This window comes from Notechis scutatus, chromosome 1 (assembly GCF_049901735.1).
Source record: "Notechis scutatus isolate UNSWTSFEM ecotype Mainland chromosome 1, rNotScu1.2, whole genome shotgun sequence".
In the NCBI taxonomy this organism is placed as follows: domain Eukaryota; kingdom Metazoa; phylum Chordata; class Lepidosauria; order Squamata; family Elapidae; genus Notechis; species Notechis scutatus.
In genome coordinates this window covers 172,929,951-172,953,318 of record NC_142009.1, presented here as the reverse complement: position 1 = coordinate 172,953,318, position 23,368 = coordinate 172,929,951, and the positions used below count along the sequence as shown (strand labels likewise).

Here is a 23,368-nt window from a genome sequence, read left to right as displayed (position 1 = left end):
AACTCTTTAATAACTCAATATTCTAAACCTCCCCTCATATTATTAAATTTTAAAACCAATCATTATTAAACATTTCAACATTTTAATATCTTATCAACTCTTAAACCATTTAAGTTTTCTATTTCTAGTACAATACTACAATATCATCTTATGTACCTTGCAAAATCTTTTTGAAGAAATTATACTTTATCCTTTATCCCTAAAATAAATTCCTTTTTTCCCATTTAATTTCAAAACTTTGTAGCTTTTCTCCACCTTTTCCCTTTCTTTCTTCTCCCAACAAATCTTTCTACCCCCCCTTCTTCTAGCCTCTGCCTTACTGGCTTCCCTTCTCTGCCGTGTTCCTTTTCCCTTTTGTTTACTATCATTATATTGATTTTGCACCTTATTTTTTCCCTTTCTTAAGTATTTTTTTAAATCTTAAGTCCTTTATTTCTCTTCCTTCTTTCTTGGTCGAGTTCTGAAATTTATTAAAAATGGCTTCCTCTCCTTCTTCTTCTTCTGCTGTCTTCATCTGTTGTAATGTTTGTTGATAGTTAATAAGCGCCATTTCTAAAAAAAGGAGGGCTTCTTTCAAACCAGCTTTACCATTTTTTTTTGCTTGTTCATAATCTTTTCTCAGTTCCTCAATAGAAAGAGCCATTATAAATCTTTTCTTTTCTTTTCCCCTTCTTTCTTCTTACAACAACCAGAATATTCCAAAGAAAAAATAAAACAGTCCCAAAGTTATCAATCAGTCCAAACCAAGGCAGAGTTCTCACTTTCTCCTCCTGGGGTAGTATCAATCAGGGAGAAAGAAAGTCCAAATCTGTTTCTTAAAATCTTATTGCAATATATTTTAGTCTTCAAGTCCTTAAGGCATCTCCTCCAACAAAGTCTTAGCATACAAATATTTTTTTTTTAGTCCTCTCTCTTCCCACTCATCGCTTAAAGCCAGTTTTCGCCTAAAAAAAATAGGTTTCTTAATATCCAGTTATTTATTCCGTAGGAAAAGAGGGTAAGCTTTCCTTTCAGTACCACCAAACTGCCGCTTTTCTCCTCTTCTAGAAGGTATCATTCAGAAAGTCATACTTTTCAGGAATTTTGTTAAATATGTCTTAGAGTCCTAGGAACCAAGAAAAACTTTCTCCTTTCAATAACTTTCTCCACTTCCTCCTGCGCATTCTTACCCGGCTGCCAGCTTCTTTGTGGCGGCCATTACGGACCGCCGCTGCACCGCCTTGGGAAAAGGGGTTTTGCCGGCCGGGAGGGGGTCTGCAACACCCCCAAACCCCTCTCCGGATCCCCCCTACCTTCAGCTGCCCCTGCAGGGCAGCCTAGCTCCGTACCCGTCCGGATCGGAGCCCCAAAAGCGGCTAGCGCAGCAGGGATCGCGCAGCTTCGCGAATCCCTGCCGCTCGCGAAGCCGACAAACCGGAAGTCCCGAGGGGGGGAGCAATTCTATCCTTTTGTATATGTGTTTTGCCTGCCAGTTTTTAGTTTCGGAATTGATTCTGTTGCTACCATATCATCTTCCAGTAAAAGAATAATTCTGCTCTACACCATGGAGTCTGAGTATTTCTTTCTTGGAATTTAGAGGGAGCACAGTCTGACACATAACTATTCTCATAAATGTTTCCATGTGCATATCCTTGTTACTCAAGGGTTATTCTGTACGTATCATAACAGTGCTAAACAAACATTTTTATAAGGGGGGTCCTTGTCTACTTGGGCAACATTCTCATCTACACTGAGACGATGGACGACCATGTACCCCTAGTGTGTCAAGTACTGAAAAAACTTCTAGTAGCAAACTTGTACGTCAAGCTGTCGAAATGCGAATTTCACCATGCACAGTTGGACTACCTGGGCTACCGAGCCTCCAATGAAGGCATAAAGATGGACCCAGCCAAAGTACAAGCCATCCTTGGTTGGCAAGCCCCTTGCACCTGCAGACAGCTACAAAGCTTCCTGGGGCTTGCAAACTTCTACTGACAATTCATCCCCTCCTTCGTGAGGATTGCCAAACCCATGATGGACCTCCTAAAGACAGGGAGTACAGGTACAAAACCCTGCCCAGGACAACCCCTACAGTGAGACCTAACCTGCCAAAAAGCATTTGAAACACTGAATGAACTGTTTGCAAAAGAACCGATACTGAAGCACCCTGACCCTAAACAACCCTTCATCAATCAAGCAGACACCAGCGACATGGCTGTGGGAGCTGTGTTACTCCAAAGAAATGACCAAGGAAAACTACAGCCCTGTGCCTACACCTCCCGCAAGCTCATGGACACAGAGAGGCGATGGGCTGTTTGGGAAAAAGAGGCTTTCACGATAAGACGGGCACCGCAAACCTGGAGTCATCTGCTGGAAGGGGGCCAAAGACCATTCGAAGTTTGGACTGACCATAAAAATCTGGAAGGCCTTAGGAACCCGCAAAAACTATCACCCAAACAAATCTGCTGAGCCAAATACTTCAACGAATTCGACTTCATGCTAAAACACCTCCTGGAGGGAAAGAACTTTCTGGCTGACGCCCTCTCTCACATGCTCCAGTATAAATGTGAAAGAGAGGAGGTTGTAAATGCCATCATCCCCCCTACCTAAATTGCTGCCCAAGTAACCACCAGATGACAATACCACGACCAACAAGACCAACCCAAAGACGACTTAACCACAAAATTAAAAACCATACTGCTAGCCGACTGTTGGTGCTGGGACAATCAACACATCTTAACAAGAAGAGATGACCTAGTGTGGAAAGGGACAAAACTCTATGTCCCAGAATCCCTACATACTCTAGTCCTTCAGAGGAGCCATGATGCCAACTGGCAGGCCACTTCAGGTTCTTAAAGACTTTACACTTCTAGTGGCCTGGCATAAAGACATAGACAGTTATGTGAAGAGTTGCACCATCTGCGCCACAATGAAAAAACGACCAGGAAAACTCCCTGGACTGCTACAGATGGTAACGCAACCAACGATACCATGGGAGGAGATCGCAATGGATTTCATAGTAGAGTTGCTGAAAAGTGGAAGAAACACAGTGATCTGCATTTTAATAGACTAATTTTCCAAACAGGCGCATTTCATATCGTGCAGCAGGCTACCCTCAGTCTACCAGTTAGCCAAGCTGGTTTTGAAACACATCTGACCGAAGTTTCTGCCGTGCAAAATTCTAACTGGAGAGCATGATTGATGACTCTTGGCTATGGATGTGTCCCATTGGAGAATATGAATTATGATACACCCAGGGAGTGGGGGAAAACCAGGGTCAAGGGTGACAACGAATGATGTGTCTCAGAGTCAGCTACACCCAGGCAGCGGCAGCATGTTTACTCCTAATAAATCTTCTTTAAGTTTTGGAAGTTGGCTAGAGACTCATAACTTAAATGGGGGTAACTGCCGGAGCACTGACATCTTGATTTATAACAGATCATTTAGTGACCATTCAAAGTTACAATGGCACTGAAAAAGTGACTTATGACCATTTTTCACACTTATGAGTGTTGCAAAATCCCCACAGTCATGAGAGGCCAGGCAAGGAGTAGTGCCCCTCGATGTGAGTGATGTCAAGTTGTCCATGCCCACCCAGTCACATGATCCACCAACTAAGCCACACCCACAGAACCAGTTGTTAAAAAATTTGAATTCCACCCGTTCCTTGGTATTTGCTTCAGGACTGTTATCACCTTCCCTCTATATTTCAATGTGTCATCTCTTGCTTTCTGTAGTATTTCTGTTCTTGTGGCTTTCTTTGTAAAACTAACATGTACCCCCTTTGGTAACTTGTTTCTCAATGTGTATTTCGTCTGTACTCCAAATATTTCATCTATATCTACCATTACTTTTTCTTTTGTCATTTCCAAGGCCCCTGCCAATAAGTCTGCCATTATTTCTACTAGGTTTTCTTCCTTTTCTTCCTCAATGTTTTGAAATCTTAAATAATAATCAGCTCTATCCATCTCCAGGATAATTCTTTTCTCCTTACTTTGCTAATGTCCATTTCTCCTACTCTTTTTTCTGTTATGTCTGATCTCTCCTTTATTTTTCCAATACATTCCTCATTTTTTATCATCAATTGCTGGATGTTCTCTACCTTTTCTTCTACATTTCCTACCTTCCCTTCTACATTCCCTACTTTCTCTTCCAATCTCCCAATTTGCTCTTGTAAACCTTGTAATATCATTTTGATCTCCGCTTGCATTGTAACTGCCTTGTCTTGCTGTAACGTAACATCCAGAGATCTTTGTCCGGCAGGACTTGAAGTAGCAGAGGAAGAGGCAGAAGATGAGGCAAATGTTGTTGTTTCCTTCATTTTACGATATTGTGTTTGTTGTCTCTTTATAAGTTTTTTGCAATCCGTCTCATAATAACCCAATCAAATCAGCAAATCAAAAGCAATTTATAATCCAGGTTTTTGCGTTGTTTCTTTTTTGTCAAGGTTGGATATTCTTTCTTTTACGGCGTCCAGGGATGCTACTATGGTTTCAATGGTATCAATTCTTTCCAACAGATCCAGTTTGGGTTTGCATGATTTGCAGTAATATGGAAACTCATTGGATGATTCCAGGTATTGAATAAATTGCTTGGTTAATCCCAAGCAGTCATGATGAGTGTATTTCTTACACAGAGAACATTTGATGGAGTTTTCATTATCCTTTAGATTTTTGTAGCATTTAAGGCATGTGCAGGAGTCTTGTGGTTCATTGGTGGGGATTATCTTCTCTTTAGGTTGTGGTTTGGCATTGGATTTTTTTTTTTTGACATGGTAAGATAGTATGTTGATTGAATTAATTAAAGAAACAGTTTTAGGTAATCTATATAGCTAATATCACACCAACCACTCAATTGCAGTAATCTCTCTAGTCAGATAATATTCCTGGGCACCAATCAGCCTAATCAATTAAATACTCTAAACACTAATCAATTAATTACACTAATCATTAATCACACTGTTCATTTAAATTCACTAAATCATTGATTTTACTATTCAATTAAATTACATGAATCTTGATCTTTTCAACTAGTCAGTAATCACACTATTTGCACTAAACACTCTAGTCACACTAATCAATTAGGACAATAAATCAATTGAACCATTAATAAAATATTTTATAGAAATTGATTATCTAACCGTTGATATAGGTGATGAGGTAGAAAAGTTGTAAGTTTTGAGGTAATGAGTTAATCAGTGTTTGATTAAAGTAATGAGGTAGTATTAAGAGTCTGCTGTGGGAAAACACCAACGAAACCTGTTTAAAGTAAGAAAGTGAACTTGCGAGACTGTGCACATTCAGATAACACATTCATTATGATGTATGGCTTAAGAATAAATTCACATTTTTACAGAAATTTCTCTGTGCAACTTGCCAACTACTACAGATGTTACTTTAGTATTTGTTTCAGAACTCTTGTAATATCTGTCAATGACTCCCACCCTCATTAACCAGAACAACAAGCCTAACAAAAATTGTGGGCAGACAATGGTACTCTAAACAACGTTTAAAAAATAGCCATTTGTAAGCCTATGTGAAGTGGCAGGCAGGAACTAGACACCATACTAAATGAATTTGCAGCGACTATAAACCATAGTGAATATGATGTCTAAACACAGAGAATAACCCTCCTTCCAAATCATAAATTCTTCCTTCATTAGTATTTTTTCCCTTCAAACATCTATGGATGTACCAAAAAATAATAATTTGGGAATGTTTAATTCATTCCCAGAAGAAATGCTCCCAGAACTTTCTATTCCACTTGAGTGTAAAGTAACCAACAAAGCTGTTATGATATGTATAGAATAATCCTTGAGTAACAAGGATATGCACATGGAAACGTTTAGGAGAGTAGTTATGAATAATTATTCAGCCACACACAGATACACTAAATTGAGTTAAAGTTTACTTTAAGAAATAGCACAGTCCAATAAACGGTCCAGGTCACATACGTTTTACAGTCCAAAGAATATCCAATTACAAAGTCTTCTTACAGTAAACAAAAATATCAAAGTATAAGCACAGTATAAATACAACAGGGAATCTTAGATAGCAACAGAATGTCAAAGAGACAGAATATCAGGGAGACAGAATGCTAGAGAGAGAGAATATCAGAGAGAACAAGCCAGCTCTAGCTCCCTCTGAGGGCAACCTGCAATACAATCAACCAATTGGAATATAGTATAAATCAACACAGTGATTTTGTCTTAAAGCTACAAAACATACATTGTTGGTTTATATATTGCCAACCCAACTAACTGGTGGACAGATTCCTAACATAAGCAAAATAGGAATGTTGTCAAAATATATAGCCCACCATTTTCACAGAGTACAGGAAGTACCAATCTGCATGTCAGGTTAAGTTTTTGTACACAGTCAGAGGTGGTAGAGAAATTACAGAGTCTGGAAATATGATTCGTCTTATTATAGAATGTGTGATGATGTTTATTTGTATGACTTATTATTTTTTACTCTTGTATATTTGTATATTTTAGTATTTTGTACTTAGTAAAGTATTTAAAAAAAGAAATTACAGAGTCTGAGATATCACAATGCTTTCCCCACTCCTGTGATACTGAATATTTTAATGAACTGCAAGGGAATAATATACAACAGCAGTAACAATTTTTTTTCTTTTACAGCATCTAAATCATGTAACTCAGCATTAGGCATGGAGTGCAGATTTTTTTTAAGTATGGCGTTTTGTTTTAGTTATCATTGCGCTCCCTCCCAAAGCCTGCAACACCTAGCTCACCTCCAAATGTGCTACCAAGATGCAATTTTAAATGTGCCTAAAATATTGAACGCAGAGCACTTGCACTTATTAATATAATCATTAATATATTTTTTCATTGTCCTGACTCATACGCTTTTTTATCCTGCCCGTTTTTTGCACCCCGCTCCAGATCGCCAAAAGGTGGCCCCTAGTCTTGAGAGGCTGGTGGTTTGCGGGCGCGAGTCCGAAGACTCTATATATGCCCAGAGACGCTGTCTTCTTCGTTAGAGCTTGGGCCAGGGCTAAGTCTTTTTGGTGGCGGGAGACGAGCCGGGCCTGGGGGGCGGCAGGGCTTCGTTTGAATAGTTAGGCGGGAGCTGGTTGCTCTCCCTCCTGCAGCGGCGTGCAGGAGGAGTAGGAGGAGGAGGAGGGAGGCGCGGTGAAGCAGGCGAGGCCTGCGCGCCGGAAGTGAGCGCCGACTGCGGGGAGAGGAAAAATCCCGGCCGGTGGAGGGGCTCACCGACGCTTGCGGTGGCTGCGGTCGCGCCGACGGAGCGCGCGGCTGAGGGGCATCTCGCGCGGGGAGGAACCTTCGTCTGGCTCTGCTTCCAGAGCGAGAGCAGCGCAGCTACAGCGGGAAGGGAAGCGAAGGAAAGGGAAGCAAGCAGCCTACTCCGCCACTCAAGCCAGCGGCCGCCGGCAGCAACAAGGGCGTTGAGGGAGAAGGAGGAGCGCCGCCGCCGCCGCCGTGAGCACTCTCTTTCTTTCGCCCGGGAAAAAGGAGGGGAGGGCAGATCGAATCACCCCGTCCCCCCCCCCCAAATTTTCGCCTTTGGAGGCTTCGCGAAGTAGCGCCCGCCGTCTCCAGACTGTTGAGCCCCGGGTGGGGTGACGAAAGCCGAGCTGAAGTGGCAGCGCCGCTACTTCGGACCGGAGAGCCTGCCTTAGGCGAACAGCTAAGCGGAGCCTAGGGTCGGTCTCTCTCTCTCTCTCTCTCTCTCTTTTTCCCCCCCCCTGACTCGCAGATAAGGGGCTGGGAGGAACACCCATTTTCTTCCGGCGGGGCAGGGCTTAGAAGCCCATACATCCAACTAAATCCTGGGAGAAGAATTCAAATGCCCCACTCCATTTCTCCCCGAAATCTTTTAACAAATATACAATTTCAACAAACGCAGGAGCAAGGTTAAAGGCTGGTTGTCGTGCAGATTCTTCTCTTATATGAGGAGTGGGTCGAAGAGCGCTGGGGTAGTTACTGCGCATGTACCTATGGAAATAGAATCCCTAACCACCCTTAAGAGAGATACTATACTGGGGAGGGGGGTGTTAATTATTCCTTCATGAGCAGGAAAGGATAGGCTTGAAAGAAAAAAACGTTACGTCCTTTTCTCGTTTATGAGTGTATTAAACTGTGGATCCATCTTCTCCCCTTTCACGTCTTCCTTCTGGGAGCAGTTAACGTTTAATGGGCTTGCCTAGTCTCAGTTTGGGCCTCCTGTTTGAAATCTCTTCCACTGACATTTGTAGTGATAGCTGTCAAACAGGCAAAGAGATTCAAGTGGAATAATCAACAAGCAAATGCTACTTGCAAAAGGGATTGTCCAGCACTGAGGCAGAAAAAAATATTGTTACAGTGCTGAGATACAGAAATGTTGCTGCTTCCAATGAGACTCCACCCTATGGAGCTTGAATTCATGTAGTTTTCATATAGTTTTCATCTCCAGCTTTCATATAGTTTTCATCTCCAGCTTCCAATAAACGTATGTAAATTTGTATAGAATTATTCAAGAATCCAACACTGGTTAAGTAATAAAAGTTAATAAGAGTTGATTGCTATGCACCATGCCTTTTAGAATGCCTTCACATACCTTTTTTTAAAAATAATGATATAATAGGTCACTGAAATATCTTGAAATTGTAGCTGGTTACTTTCATTAAAGCTAGGATGTTATTGACTAGCAAAAATTGCTGGTACTGATAAAGAAATAGATTATTGTCTCTTAATATTTGACCTTGGCAGTGATGATTTTTGCAATAATATAATGTTGACATGTGCAAAAAAGAATAAAATGAAGTTTTTAGGTAAGTATAATTTAGAACAGTTTCTTGAAAAATAAGTTGACATTTTTAAAAACTGCTTAGTTTCCTAAGAATTTCTCTTGGCCAATGGAGCTGAAAGGGAAAATTAAACATGTTTGGCTGGTGCTGAAAAATAGCACCATTGACTTTTTTCAGTTTGATATTACTTAGCCAAGAGTTATGAATGCAGAGGTTTTAATGATTATCTCAGGTAAAAAATATGGGAAGAGGTAGCACTTGAAACATTGCTGTGAAGTCTAGCACTAACATTTTGATTTTGGCTGAGGTTTACTGGTGAATGTGAGATACCATCTTTTTTCAAAAGGAAGATGATCCTGTATTGATTTACTCCCTTACAAAAGGCAATATAATCTGCCTCTATTGTCACAATGTCAACAAATCTAAGATGATGCTTCTATTTTAAAATTACTGTAAAATAATATTCAGAAGTATGTGTGGACCAGGTTTCCTTTCAATAAATACTGGACAAGCTATGACTCATTGGGTCATCCTGTGATGTGGCATAATTGGGCTGACTTTTTTTTAACCTGAATGCTGGATGTTCATCATCTCAAGAATATGTCATGAGACCATGGGACACTGCAATGTCCATAAATGTGGAAATAAAAGTGCTCTGATCATAGTGGAAATTTCAATTCCATAGGGGATTTTTTATTTATTCTTTAAATAAGAGGATTTGAAGTACATTATAACAAAACGTTGTGATAGCAGGAGCAGGGAGCAACTTCTGACTTCCTGCTGGTTTCACCATTGACTTTGCTTACGAGAAACTGCCTGGGAACATTGAAAATCACAATGATGTGATCACAGCTGACTGAGGTGGTATTGCAGTAGCCACAAGTTTGCCAATACAACTGATCTGAAGATCCTTGAAATTTCAATTCAATGGGAATAAAAGGTCCCAAAGTTTATATGCATTCTTTAAATTAGCACATTTGAGGTATCTTGATAAAAAAATATGCTGCCCTATGATGCACCATTCCTGCTAATTGAATGTTACAAGCAGACAAATAGAATTTAGTGGTATATAGATAGTTATTAAAACTCAGTTGCAGACATTGAGTAACATTTTCAGGCCATCTTCAAGGGCAACCCTATACATAATGTGTTGTGGCCATCTAAATGAGAAATTAGAGATCACAATCATGTATAACAAGCTGTTTCCATCTAGGAAAAGTTGTAGTTGGTAACTAATCTAAGCTGTTGAAGGTAGAGTCGATGCTACACTTCCACAACAAGCTGAACATTTACATAGATTGATGAACCACCCACTACCAATGTTCCTATCTTGTCTGGATTAAAGTTTAGTTTATTGATCTTCAGGTCCATGTAGCATCATGATGATCAGGTATTTCCACTGCCTCATCTGGAATTGCTAAAAAAAGAGAAACTACTAGCACTGTATTTTAGATCTTTGAACAATTGCACTTTCAATAGCTGGTTAATATGCGATAGAGCTCTGCAGAGCCCCAAAAATAAATATCATAAGCTTGACCAAAAGTCCCCAAGTATGAGACAAGCCTCACAGAGCAATATTTCAATTGGACAAGTTTCCTAGAAGGGTACCATGGTTGATAATATTGAAAGCTGTTGGAATACCAAGGGAATTTAACAGGATTACATTTACCAATCCCATATGATGATGAACAGTGTTTTCAAAACTCTGCCTAAAGATTAGTTGAAATGCATTGGGAAATCTATTTAATTTTAGAATGTCTGGGTGTTTTAAATGGTATTTGTTAAAAAGTGGTGAAATAAAAAAGACAAAAATTTACATTGAATAGTAAATTAACAGTAAAGGAAAAAAATGTTTAAATGGTTACAGTAATTGTGCTAAACACAATAACAAAATAATAGAAGGAACAGTCCATTTGATAAATATAAATACCTATGTCACCTATTTTGGCTAAGATCAACTGTAGTGGGAACATCTAGATGTGATCACATACTTATGAATCTTGCCAAATCCATGATAAAATTAACTTTAGACTTGAATATCCATAATCACAGTCATGTATTGTATTGAATATTTTAAGTCAATATTAAAACTCTACTTAAGGCCAACTTGGAAGTTTTAGAAATGTATAAAATATCTGAATCTCTTAATCATTCAAGATGTTACAGAAAGCAGACTGGAGGAAAGGCACATGATAAAATTAAGACTTCAAAAGGTTGTATGTTTTTCATCTAGCTTGATAAATAATTTATATGATGTTTTTTATAGTCTGCACAGTTATCTTTCTTTTCCCCTTAATGTTCATATTTAAAATTTGTAATCATACAGTAGAAAATGGATACTGGAATTCAATTGTGTGAAGGGGAATACTGTATAGCAGGGGTGTCAAACTCAATTTCATTGAGGGCCGCATCAAGGTTATGTTTGACCTTGGAGGGCCAGGGTGAGTGTGGCCAGCTCGATGTCATTCGTGTCAGGAGCACCTGTGTAGGCCCGAGTGCTCTGCCAGTGAAAATGGACTCCCAAGCTCCATTTTCAGCTACTGTGGCTTCCTGCAACCCTCTTCCAGCGAAAATGGAGGTCAGGAGGGCTGCACGCAACTCCGGTTTCATTGACAGAGGCACTGCGGGCAGTCCTTCACTGTTTCCAGGGCGGCTCCGCGGGCCAGATCTAAGCATCCTGTGGGCTGGATCCAGCCCCCGGGCCTTGAGTTTGCTGTATAGTATCATAGAATCATAGGTTGGGAAGGGACCTTGGAGGTCTTCTAGTCCAGGAGTCGCCAACCTTTTGGACCTCAGGGATCACCAAAGTCATAATTTTAAATCCCGTGGACCAGAGACCCTGGGAAAATCCAAAAAAAAGTCTGCAGGAAAATTCCCCGTTTTCCTACCAATCAATCATTCTTTATTTGGATTGCAGGATATCATCTCCAGCTTCATTCTCGGGGAGAGAGAGACTTTTGGCTTCATGCAAGGAAAGCAGCAGAAGCAGCAGAAGTCTTTCTCTCCCCCAACTCCAACAGACTCCGCCAGAAATGAGTCTTTTTGAGACTTGTGCCAGTGCAGCCTCTTGGAGCACGATGGCTTACAGGGTCCCAAAGACTCATTTCTGATAGAGTTTGGGGGAGAGAAAGAAAGACTTTTGCTGCTTTCCTTCCTTGCTGCCAAAAGCAGAAGAAGAAAGAAGCAGCCCAGTGGTCAGGCAAGGTGCGTGGGGCGAGTGGGGCAAGTTCTCCCCCTCTGCCCTCTCCCCCCTCCCCTCACTACCTCGTGTTGTTCGCAGTACAAGCAATGCAAGTCTTGTGTTCCCGTGGGCCATGTGGTCAGCGCAGCCTTGTTCCTGCTCAGCCTGGATTAATTGCTTTGGGGGGTGCTTTGGGGGTAACTTTTCTCTGCAGACCACCAAAATTTTCTCGCAGACCATCATTGATCCCCGGCCCACTGGTTGGCAACCACTGTTCTAGTCCAACCCCCTTGCCCAAGGCAGGAGACCTTATTCCATCACAGACAAATGACTGTCAAATCTTTTCTTGAAGACCTCCAGTGATGGAGCACTCAGAACTGTTTATGCAACAGAAATGCTATATTAACTGTTAAATTTACTTGTGAAAACAGTCTGTATAAATGAAGGATGAAGAGAAGGATAAGAATGTGGAAAATGCTAAATCAAACTCTAGTGTCTCAAATATGTTTTTCACCTCTCTCCAGGAACAGCTAACAATGTTGGCTGTTAATGTGTATATTTTAGCTTTGCATGCAGTAAAGCACACTAATGGTTTGCTTGCTTCACTTATCTTGCCAAATTGGTTCCAAACAAATATTCCAAGAAAAGAACAGTAGGGAACAGTTCCATTTTTAAAGCATATAAATAGGACTGTATTGCTGAGCTGTACTACATTCCAATGTATACTCTATTTGGTAATAAGGTGTAAATTCCACTGAATACACATGCGTAGGTTCAGACTACAAATATATTTATTTCTTGTGATATTTTAAAATATTTAGGAAAGAATACAAATTTTAGTCAATTTTATATTTTGATAATTGATAAGAATACACATGTTTTTCTGTTCTATTAATATGTATCTAAAGAAACTACATATAGCATTTATACTATCAGCTAATATAATATTTATGCTAAAGTTGGCTATATTTAATGTGCAGGATAGTGATCTATATGTGATGCAAACAAGGTGGGGTAAGTGGCAAGGGATCAGAATGTTAGTTGAAATGGGCTGACTGGTGAGGGGTCAGAATGTTAGTCAAAGCAAGATAACCCGAGACCATTGGCTCATTGCTTAGACATGTTTCCTTAGCTGAACAGAAAAGCAGAATAACCAAGGGCGGGCAAGAAAGCAGTGGGAGCTGGACTGATGTCTTGCCAGCTTTTCCATTGCCTTTCCTTGTAGGAAGCCAGCAGGGAGTGTTAGAAATACAGTCATGTGACTGCAGCAAGGTGGTGATGTGGCAGCACTGGAGTGGCCACAACTTCGTCAATTTCAATCGCAAGAAGTCATGGGCTCTGAATTTGGGAAGCATTGTTTAATTTAGCCCATTTGAGGTATGCCAATTCAAAAAAATAAGTTGCTCTATGATATACCATTTCATCCAATAGAAGGTTATACTCAAACACAAGAATTCTAATAGAATAAGGGTTTGCAGCACTTCGGGGCAGGCAGGAATCCGCGATCGTGCACGGTTTCTGCCTGCGCTCGCTGGAGTGCCCCGAGCCAGCCGGCTTCGGGGCTAAGCCACCCCCGTAGAGGTGGTGAAGATAGGGGAGACCTGGCAGGGTTGAGGGGAATCGCATCTCTCCTCAGCTGGCTAAACTCCCTTTTCCGAAGGCGGTAAGAGCGGCGGTCAGAAATGGCCGCCTCAAAGAAGCACTCAGCTGGAAAAGAAAGTGCAGGAGGAAGTTAAGAAGTGAAAGTTTTTGGCTGACCGGGACAAAAAGCAACAACTAAGGTACCCTGGAATTTAAATTTTGCAAAAGATACATCGCTCCCAAAGAAGACTCGGAAGCGGCGAATGAAAGTAAAAAGGGAAAGTTTTTTTTTTTCACTCTCCTTCCCAATGTTGACAGCGAACAGAAATGATTGAGAAATCGGAAAAACCCGCATTGGCATCAATAGGTAATTAAACTGGATAATTAAATGTCAAGGGGATAAGGATTTCTGAACACTAAAAAAAAAACTTTTTTGCTGTAAGTGGGAAGGGAGAGGAAAAGAATAAGAGCAGGATTCGGAAGGAGGAGATTGCCTAGAACTTAAAAGAATTTGATTAAATACTAACAAGACTTCTAAAAGATACATTTTAACTGGAATTTTGTAACTAAACAGTAACCCCAGGAAGAGAAAGTGAAAAAAGAAGAAAGTGTCAAAAGAAACAGCTTGTGTGTATTTGGATTGTTTGGTGACTTTGGGACTTTTGGAAATTATATTTGAATGGCTAAAAACATTGGGGTGGTTGTTTGAATTTTTTTTTTTTTACAATGGCATCACTTGTGGATGAACTGAAAATGGAATTTAAAAAATACAAAGAAGAGGAACAAGAAGGGAAGGGCTCTCTTGGCTCTCTTTTTCAATTCTTAGAAATGGCAATCTGTACCTATGAGAAACTACAAGAAAGAACTGCGCAACAAGAAGATTGGGACAAAGAAGAAGCCATCTTTAACGAACAAGTAACTTTACTTGGGGAAGAAAGGGGAAAGGAGGAAAAGAAAATGGAGACTTTAAGATCTAAAAAAACAACCAAAAAAGGGAAAAATAAGGGGAAAAGTGGAAACAATGTTAGAAAGCAACAGAAAGGGGGAATACAGAAGAGGGAAATGGAGGTGAAGAGACAATGGGGTAAAAAGGGCAGAGAAGAAACAAAGGAGGAAGGAAGGGATGAGAAGCTTCAAAGGTGTGGAGCAAGATGTAAAGAAACAGGACTTATTTAGAGATAATGGGTAAAAACTTAAATGAAAAAGTGATTCTGCAAAGGTACATAAGATTGTATTGTTATATTTGTATTAGAAATAATGTTAGAAAATTGGAAACAACATGTGATTAAAAAGCGGGATAAAATACTCAGTGTAATTCAGTGAAACTTGTGAACAAAAGGAAGGAAAAGGAATAAATGAGAGAATTGAATTAGGAAGGAATGGGAACATTTTAATGACACAATGTTTTAAAATATAAGTGAAGTGGGGGGGGAAATAATTATGGAAAGTTTATAAGTGTTCCCATAGAAGTATGATACTTAATTGAAAAGTAATGTGTAAAATGTTTAAGATTTAAATGAATATTAATATTAATGATAGATTTGAATTGACATGGATTGTTGTTTTAATTATATTATATATTTATAATTTTTTTCTCTTTTTAAAATATAGTGTGTAACTTTAGAATGTACTAAGCAGAATCCAAATGGAAGTTATGTACTATACTAAGTGTTATAAATTTAGGGGAAAGAGATAAAGGCGTCATACTCCAATCAGTGATTACAGGAGAAATTTTGTTTAAAGAGAAAAGATAATAGACAGCTGGAAACAGGACAGACAAAGAATATAAGCATAATGATCTGAACTGAGATGAGATAAACAAAATAAAACTAAGAAAGTTAAAAGAGGGGAGAAGCTATATAGAAAATGGAGAATGGCAATAAGATATGGAATGGTATATAAAATGAGCATGAATTTGAATTTGTGTCTGTACGAAGAAATGTAACCCGGGATCAAGCTGCTTTCAAAAAAGATGTTTTATGTTTTTATGTTTTATGTTTTGTTTGTGTTTGTTTTTGAAAATCAATAAAATTTGTTTAAAAAAAAGAATTCTAATAGAATATAAATAGGGTGAATGGTGAGAGATCAGAATGTTAGTCATATTTGGTTTCAAGGGATTCTAGAAAGCAAGAACTGAAGCTTGGTGGAAAGGGAGCAGAGATAAATAAATTTGCCTTTCAGATGTTGGCTATTTGCTGTAGTTTGCAGTGTTTTCTATACTGTCATTAGAAGTAGAGTTGTGACCAGGTGGATTTGCATTCAAGAGATCTGATAGATCAAAAATTTGAGTCTGGCTCTATCTAGAATTAATTTATCTAGAATAAATTAGTTTTTCTTTAAAGAAAAAGATAAATATTGAAATTGTTGTAAGATAAATATGGAAAGCAAATCCTTTCCCGGTCCACCTACATTTCTTGGAAGACATGAACAACTTGTCAAATATCAGTCCAGAAAAATATGACTTTATTATTGATTTTTTAACAAGATCTTGAAATCAGACACTTGCCTTCTTTTATTCTCCACTCTTTTTTGGGGGGATGTGAAAAGATCCTAACTGATGTTCCCATGCTCTCATCATTACTTTTTTACATTCCCACCACCCTTGAAAGACACAGCACTCTTCACCCTTAGGGGTTTCCTGTATATTGGATTTCTCAGGCACAGAATCTGAACTTAGATGTCACTTCCAGCGCATATTGTACATTGCATCCAAACATTATTCTAACTAAACCAAAACATTGAGTTAATATGCACTTTCATTAGTAACATGACATAAACTTTGTATCAATTATGCAAGGACAATGGCTGATTAATTTATTTGTCCTGTGTAGATTTCAGGAGAAATTGCATTTGTTCTGTCAGTTATTTTGAATCATGAATCTGAATGGTTTTTCACCATTGGATGAATAAGAATAATTTGCTTATTTTTACTTGTTATGACAATTTCAGAGTATTTTCCCATATACTTTTCCTGGCATAAAATAAGTTTTTCACCTCTGTGGAAACTCATAAATGTTGTAGCAACTCTACATATTCCTTTATGTTATATCTTTCAGTAGAACTGTGGAGATTTCTGTTTTACTTTGTTGGTGTCAATTTTTCTTCCAGAAAATCTTCTTAAATTCATGTTTTCTCTTGAAGTATATGGTAGGGACCAATGGATTGTTCTGTATTGTCATCTCTGTACTCAAGGAGAGCAATCTAACCTCAGTAAGGAAAAACTATGGCCATAAATCCCCTGGCAATCTGAGACTCCTTTGTCTCAAAAAGGGTAAAAGGGAAAAAACAGAGGTTGTAGTTGTACACAGAAAGGCCAAAGGGCAAACACTATATAAGTTCTTCAACTGGTGCTATCCCACCTCAGGCTGTGCACCCAACAAGGGAAGAAATTTAAAAATCCCTAAATACCACAGTTCGTTTCCTGCGATGTTATAGAATGTTTGTCATACAAACAAGCTAACTGCACTACTAACGTGGGCAGCTTCCTCCCCGCACCCCCTTATCTTTCTTGGTGACCTCAATTTGCCTATTATTAACTGGACCCTAAATGAATGTACAACTGAACCTATACATGCAACCTTGTACAATGCTGTTATGACTCGGGCTGGAGTAGTGGGTAACAAACAACACTATGGTCAACAATTGCTTAGATTTCATCTTCTGCAATAGCTTAAACTCAATTTATGGCCTACAAGTTAAAGAACCTTTTTCCAACAGTGATCACAGCATGATTGATTTTTATCTCAATTTGTATCCTTGTAAAGAGGGTCATAATGATAGGACCCCAAATTATAACTTTTAAAAGCCAACTATGATCGCATAGCTGCTGACCTCGCATCTCTTGATTGGCACCTTCTGTTCACAGGTTGTATAACAACAGAAGACCATTATAACATTTTTTGCTCAAAGTCAATAGAATCATTAATCTATATGTACCTAAAATAACCCCTAGAGCAAAAAAAAAAAAAAAAAAAAAGAATTACCCATACCAATAAGAAAGTTACAATCCAAGAAAAAAATCTTTTTGGCGAGAAAACAAAACTGGCTACGTAGCTAACTTTAAAAAACGATACAAAGCCTTATGCTGCCAGATAAAGGCTGAATGTACCAATCACCATTGCAGACAGGAGGAAGAGCTGTTAAAAGTCGAACTCCTCCCGAGTCTTCTATTATTTCGTAAATGCCAAACTTAAAGACTTGAAAACTATCCCACCCCTAAAAGGGTCTTACGGGGAAGACAGTAACGATGAAGCTGTTAAGGCCAACCTCTTTAATACCTTCTTCAGTTCAGTCTTTGTCAACATCAATGGCTGCTGCCCCTCATTTCCTAGTCATACCACAACAAATTGTAACAATTTACTACATATTGGTTTTACAATAGATAAAGTTGAAACGGCACTACGTAACCTAAAGCCATTTTTATCTATTGACCCTGACGGATTACTTTTTAAAAAAGCCTGCCATTGCTGAACCTCTATGCACAATCTATGAGTGATCTTTCAGAACCAGCTCCTTGCCTGACTTATAGTCATTAGCCATGGTCATACCTATTTTTAAAAAAGTGAGACCCTGGTCTAGTAGAAAATTACAGACCAATCTCACTGTGTTGCATCACCTGTAAAGTCATGGAAACAATTATAAATCAAATCCATTACCTTCCACTTAGAAACAAACAACCTGCTTTCTAACAAGCAGTTTGGTTTCAGGAAAAAATTGTCCTGTAATCTGCAATTCCTACACTGCAGAAACATTTGGACCATACATCTTGACCAGGGTAAAGCAATAGACACAGTTTACATAGACTTCTGCAAAGCTTTATTTCAGTGGTGCATGACAAACTACTGTTGAAACCAAGCTCTTACAGCATCTCTGGATCCCTGCCCAAGTGAATAGCTATGTTCCTGTGAAACAGTCAACAAATAGTCAAAATAGGTAGGGCCATATCAAATCCAGCACCAGTTAACCACTGTGTCCCCCAAGGCAGATTTTTAGGAGCCACACTCTTTCTGCTTTACATCAACGACCTATGCAATTATGTTAAAAGCAGCTGCATCCTCTTCACCGATGACATAAAATTATTTAACCCTACTGACAATGCTGCTGCCCTACAAAGCGACCTTGACTATGTGTCAGAATGGTCATGTAATTGGCAACTCCAAATTTCAACTAGCAAATGCTCTGTTCTACACATTGGCAATAAAAATCAGACAACCAAATACAAGTTAGGGGGAAACGATCTCGTAGACAACTCTCAGTCTGTCAAGGACCTAGGAGTATTTATCTCAAACGATCTAAGCCCCAGAGCTCACTGTAACAGCATTGCCAAAAAGGCATTAAGAGTTGTTAACCTTATTCTCCAGCATGCCTATTGGAGAATCCACACACATGGGTTGAATCTACCTTTCAGAGACTGAGTCATCAATCTTTGCCACACCTCTTCCTGTCAGGGCCAGGAAGCCCCCAGTCATGACTCAGTCTTGGCCCAATAGAGACATGGTAAAGGTTGGCTCCATGTTTTTGAAAAGCAGCATTCAGCTACGGTGTGGATCAGTGGTGGAATTCAAATTTTTTTACTACCGGTTCTGTGGCATGGCTTATTTGGTGGGCGTGGCTTGGTGGTCATGTGACTGGATGGGTGTGGCTTGGTGGTCATGACTGGGTGGGCATGCTTGGTGGTCATGTGACTGGGTGGGCATGGCCAACTCAATGTCACTCATATCAAGGGGTGCCTCACCTGGCCCCTCCCCTCCCAGCCATTCCTTGTCACCCAGCCTCAACTTATCTTGAGTTCTGTAAAAACGTTGTTCACCTTTTTTGACTTTATTATCTGCATACTATAGATGTACTTTCATGGACCACTGAAAGGAAAAAATGGCTCACATGCTTTACCCAAGAGTGTGATAGGCAACAGGCCTTTAAGGGGCTGCCACAAAGAAAGGGGGACAATGTATTTTCCAAAGAAGCAGAATGCAAACAAGAAGCAATGGATGGAAACTGAACAGAGAGTAGCAACTAAAACTAAGGAGAAACTTCCTGACAATGAGAACAATTAACCAGTGTAACTGCCTGTCTCCAGAAGTTCTGGGTGCTCAATCACTGGAAGTTTTTGAGAAAAGACTGGACAGCCATTTCTCTGAAATGGTATAGGTTTCATCCCAAGGTCCCTTCTAAGTATTATTCTGACACCTTTCCCAGGATTTCTAAGAGTTTGGCATCCTCAGTTTTCTTGCCTGAGCTGGGGGTTGGACTAGAAGACCTCCAAGGTCCCTTTCAACTCTTGTTAAACACATGTGTATTTTATGCTCTGGACTATTGACATTGAATGCATGTAAACCCTGAAAAATATGTGGTAGCCCTGGGCAAAAGAAAGACAGAAAAATCACTCTAGGTGTAGGGACAGTGTAAAATATTAACACATGATAAATAATGGAACAATTAAAAGTAATAGTAGAGAGTTTCATCTCTCTCTCTCTTCCTATTTTTTTTCTTTCTTTCCCTCTCTCTCTCTCTCTCTCTCTCTCTCTCTCTCTCTCTCTCTCTCACACACACACACACACACACACACACACACACAGAGCACTTAACAGACAAGCATTTTGGAAGCAGTTCCTTTAAATTTCTCCAAGGCTGGAGTGTCAGACCCAGCCCCTCTGTCAGACCGCACTCCTTCTCACTCCAGACACTTTAGCTCACAAGGGGAAAGCGATACTTGCAGCGTCCATGGGGAATCCTTGGAGAAGTTTTTAAAGGACCTGCTGCTTCCAAAATGCATTTCTTTTACGTTGCAAAAGTGCTCCAAGGCTCGATTCACCCCCACCCCCTCTGTCAGACTGCACTCTTTCTCACTCCAGACACTTTAACTCACACGGGGAAAGCGATACTTGCAGCGTCCATGCCTTTCTTCCTTTCCCCCGGGGAGAAAGAGGATATGGGGAACAGAAAGCTAGGAGAGCGATCGAAAGTGAGCAACCGGGCGACCAGGTTGGGGGTGTGGCCAGCCAGGGGTCGCCACCGGTTCGGCGACCCATGCCAAATAGCTGCTACTGGTTCACCTGAGTAGGTGCAAACCGGTTGAATACCACCTCTGGTGTGGATTCTCCAAAAAGTTTGGATAGACAAAGAAGACAGGCAGCAAAGGATTTTAAAATCCTGTTTTTTGCTCCGCTATAACGTGACTTCCTCCAACCACCAATAATGGCCCAAACAGGCCAGGCATAGAGGGGGCAGCTCTGTCACTAATTCCCACCCTTTGCGGGTGTGTGCCCCAGAGCCACAGCCACCACTAACACAAACGCACAGATCGTGCACTCAGGCTCACCCGGATAACTCTGGCGTGCCCATTTTGATCGTAGCGCTCCACAGCTGATTATCGGGGCCAGTGGCCGCCATTTTGAAAGTGACTGCATGGCGAGTTGTGCAGGCTATTCCAGGGATCTGGTCTTGCCGTCACTGCCACAACCCAGGGGAGAAGACCTGGGCTGAAGACTGTCCCAGGATTAAAAGGGAATTGGAGGATTGAGCCATTACCCTCTTCTCCCAGGGCAGTCTCTGGCTCAAGCCACAATAATGGCTGATCACTCAGCAGATAGTGTGGAACCCAAACATTCTAAAACATCTTCCAGGAAGGCTAGATCTGAAAGCAAGGATGCAGCAGACAAAGTAAGAGCAAAAGCCATTTATGTCAGCCTTGGAAGCCATATTGAGATTTGATGCTCCCACGCTGCCCTAATTGGGTCTGAGAAAGTGGGAGGGAGGAATTCATTTGAGTATATCTAGTTAGACAAAATATTTTTTTTTGTTTGGTTCAAGGTCACTGAGTGACGTATAATGAAATGGGAATCTTAATTTAGGACAGATGATGATTGGACCATGTGATGTGGTGATGGCTAAGGGGGGTGGATTTGTAGTTTTGTCTTTTGCAAGGAAGCCTGGAACTTTCAGATGTGCCAGTTACTATTTCCAAATAAAGGTACCTTTGAGATATGTCTGTCTTGGAGTTATTGACCAGAATGGAGGTTTGCTGGAACACTGACATTTTATTCCAGGAAACCTACCAGAGCAGAAGAAAGGGATGCAAACAGAAGACAAAAAGCCTCTGAAAAGGAGTTTTCCAGAGCTGAGAAGCAAGCTGTGTAGAAGAGGTATTCCCCCTCCACCCAGCCACAGACTAGCTTTTCCCACCCTCAGCAACCATTAGTGCAAGCCTTGCCTGCAATTCAAAGAGCATGGTCACCAGAGGGAGATAGAGAGCAGGTTTATCTTCCCTCAGTAGGGGAAATTCAAACAGAATCATTTCCCTTTGCTTGCATGGCCCTTGATTCTGCAGAATCACAGAGGAGGGAGAGAACCAGGGTTCCAGAGGCCACTACTGCAGCGGGGCTCCACTCAGCAGAAACACTTGGACCAGAGTTGTCTGAGGAAATTAAGGCCCTTATATCCCACGCCATTTCACATGGGGTGGCCTCTACCCTGCAGAGGAGGAGCCATCCCCCTTTCTTGGGGTCTGAGCCTCCATTGCAAACCATGCAATACCAAGTTCCTATGGAGGCATTTAGGCACCAGAGGGTAGAATCTCCAGTCCGCTCTATAAGGAGTAGGGCATCTGTGATAGAGGAGGAAGACCAAAGAGAACAAGGGTTCTCAGAGGACAATTCCTGAGCCTCCCCGCTTCACTGGGCCCAGCACTCTTTAAATCTCTGCTGCACAAGGCCAGAACCACGGCCCAGATAGGCCCAGAGCCTTGCTCTCCAGCAGTGCCAACTGACAACTAGAGCCCTAATAGTAAGGTGTTCTCTGAACCCACTATCATGCAGCAGGACATACCCTGCCCCAAGCTGTTCCTAGACATTGTCCAAAGACAATGGATGCAGCCATGTACCTTTCCCACTCCGGGGAGTAACGACAAAAAGTACTTCAATATGACTCCCCTCCTTGCTGAGGCATTTCAATTGCCTTCATTGGATGAACCATTGGCGTCCTTGGTCTCTCCCTCTGCTATATCTGGGGATATAGCAGAGACCCTTAAAACTTGAGGATAGGAAAGCAGAACTAAACTTCCATAGGACACACCAGGCTAATGCATGGGTTGTCAAAGCAGCAGCAGCCACCTCCTTCTTCACCAGAACATCCCTTCTCTGGCTTCAACAACTACAAGCCAGAGTCCCCTTGGAAGAAATTCGGATGAACCAGGACATTAACAAACTGGTAGTGGCTGCCAAATTCGCAGCTTACTCATCGTTGCATGCAGGCCCATTTTTCTTCCATGACACTGGCCTCCAATATTATCTCTTGCTGGTTGCTATGGCTTCAGCAATGGCAGGCAGATGCCAGAACAAAATGGAGGCTTGGAGATGTACCCATACATGGGTACATCTGAATCCCTCCCTGGTTGAAAACAAGGAAAAGCTCAAGGTCTTTTCCTCCTTTACCAGGATAGCAGATAGGGAGCTTCCCTTTATACCTGTATACCCTTTTGTCCAACAGAGGCAGGACAGGAATTTTCACAATTCCAAAGATCTTACCAGTCTAGAGCCGATCGAACATCAGACAGATCAGGGTTTCAGGACAGGGCTAGGCAACAGTTCCAGCAGCCCTTTCGTGGCTCGGGAAGTCGTCCCTTTCACTGATCCAAATGACTTCTGGAACCCTCCTCCCATTGGTGGTTGTCTGGCCCTATTTGCGGACCGATGGGAGAATATCACCTCCGACTCTTGGGTCCTGAAGACTGTGCGATTTGGTCTCACTCTGGACTTTCTCACCACGCCTCCAAGGACCTTCACCCGCTGCCCCACATCCAAAAACCTCTTAAGTAGAGGGCTGATGAACAAGGCAGTCCAACACTTGTTGGACATCTAG

General features: G+C 40.9%; 1 protein-coding gene across 1 annotated transcript in view; it reads left to right on the top strand.

Annotated features, from left to right (window-relative positions):
- The first annotated feature begins 7,135 nt into the window (after positions 1–7,135).
- The window catches only part of RAPH1 (Ras association (RalGDS/AF-6) and pleckstrin homology domains 1), a 188,850-nt gene continuing 172,617 nt past the window's right edge, over positions 7,136–23,368 (top strand). The window contains 1 exon segment of the mRNA XM_026681279.2: positions 7,136–7,444. The gene's annotated coding sequence lies outside the window, so the exon portion shown is untranslated.